Here is a 2,175-nt window from a genome sequence, read left to right on the forward strand (position 1 = left end):
AATCACTTGTATGTATCATGTATTAAACATGTATATCTCTTCTTCTTTTCTTTTATTATTAAACCTTTAGATTTTAGTTATTAACAGATTGGCAAGAGCGTGATTATTGGGTAATATCTTAGTTATGTATTTGCCTTGAGATTAGAAAGACCCTATATATGATGAAATTTGTTTTCACTAACAGCTCATTATGGAGTCCAATGTCCGGATGGTGAGCCGAACGCTGGGTTTTCTAAGGAGATGGCAGTTTTGGTTTCTAGTTAACCAATTTGGTGAAACAGAACTTTACATTTGTTGCTGGCTTGGTATTATCGAATGATAGAATAACCAGCAGTCTGGGGTGAGTCTGCCCAATTTCTCAGCAGTTTGTCCTGAATTTCACATTCTCAGCTGTGTCCCACTGGAAAAAGGGGCAGAGCCTTGGAGGAATAAGCGGGGCAGGGCACAGGGACTCAGCGGTCCAGTTGAAAGCAATTAGAAAGGTTGGAACCCTATGAGTTAATCAGCTGTACACAGACCAATTCCCTAGTCTGTCACATTGACAAAGCACAGTAAGGCCAGGAAAGGATTCAATGTCACTTTGACTGTCTAGTAATTGATTCAGGGAAGAGGGCCCAGCACCGTCTCACCAGACAGCTCTGCATGGAGGTCAGTCTGAGAGCAAGAACACGAAGAGAAAAATTTAGATGTCTTTACAAATAAAGAGCTGGAGCACCTGTCCCAGATCTGTTTGGTCCTCACACCGTAGATGATGGGGTCTAGCGTGGGGGGCACCAGGAGGTTCACATTGCCAATGAGAAAACGGAAATGCAGGGCCACATTCTGGCCAAACTGGTACGTGAGGGAGGAGAAGAGAGCTGGGATGAAAAAGGCTAAGATGGAACCTAGATGTGAGCTGCAGGTCCCAAAAGTCTTGAGCCGGGCATCCTTTGTGGGGAGGAGGAAGATGGCCCTGAGGATCTGGGTATAGGACAATGCAACAAAAACCATATCCAGCACAAAGAGGCCGTAGTAACTACTTATGCGGGTATCAGCGCAGGCCAGCTTCACCACAGCTATATGTGCACAGTACGTATCGGGGATGATATTGGTTTTGCAATATGGCCACTGCCTCTTCAGGATTATATAGGGCAGTATGAGCATACCACCACACAGCACCACAGCCAGGCCGATCTTGGCCACCATGGGGTTTGCCAGGAGGGTGGAATGTCTGAGGGGATCACAGATGGCCACATAGTGATCAAAACCCATGGCCACGAGGATCCCAGACTCCATCACTGAGAACGAGTGAATGAAGTACATCTGGGTGAGGCAGGCACTGAAATCAATCTCCCTCAAATTGAACCAGAAGATGCTCAGCATTTTGCGCAGGATGGATGTAGAGAGCACCAGGTCGGTGACAGCCAGCATGCAGATGAAATAGTACATGGGCCCATGGAGGCTCCGCTCCCTCTTCACAACGAATAGGATGGTGAAGTTCCCCAAGATGGCTATGGCATACATGGCACAGAACGGGATGGAGATCCAGACATGGGCTGCCTCCAGGCCAGGAATGCCCAGCAGGATGAAGGTGGAGGGGTTGGTGAAGTCGGTTGTGTTAGAATTTGACATGGAGTAGGGGAGAAGGTGTCCAACTCTGAGACAGAACGGTGTCTCCTGCATGTACTGTACGTTCTTCTGACTTTGTGTATGTGCCCAGGCTCTAGGGTGATGGTTGCAGTACCAATGCCTGAATGGAGAGGAAATGTTAATATGGGACACTACATGCACAATTGAGGACTGTTGTCATGGTTGAAGGAAATTGGTCACTCTTCACACATTGAAAAACTACATTTTCACTATTCAGACAAATGAATTATGAACAACTGACCCTACTAATGCCAATTCCATATTTTATGCTGCTCAAAATCTAAGAGTGAAAAAGAAACAAAGCTTTGACAAAACATTACCAGAGGGAAACATCCCAATTAGAACTCACCTCATGGAAAACACCTGAGTGTCATTGATAGCAGTTCCACGGAAACAGTTGCTTATTTGCAGCTGTGGCCAAAACAAAGACAATGTTCAGATGCCTAAGGAAGGGGATGGAGAATACTCTGCTCTGGAAACGTGCTCAGTTGTGGACACTCGGTCTGTATATAGTGTATAGCAGATAGAAAGTGGATTTCTGAGACA

The 2,175-nt window shown here is 46.0% G+C and overlaps 1 pseudogene; it reads right to left on the reverse strand.

Annotated features, from left to right (window-relative positions):
* Positions 1-682: 682 nt before the first annotated feature.
* Positions 683-1,662, reverse strand: LOC135972338 (olfactory receptor 52E8-like; annotated as a pseudogene).
* Between the last annotated feature and the right edge of the window lie 513 nt (positions 1,663-2,175).

This window comes from Chrysemys picta, chromosome 1 (assembly GCF_011386835.1).
Source record: "Chrysemys picta bellii isolate R12L10 chromosome 1, ASM1138683v2, whole genome shotgun sequence".
In the NCBI taxonomy this organism is placed as follows: Eukaryota; Metazoa; Chordata; order Testudines; family Emydidae; genus Chrysemys; species Chrysemys picta.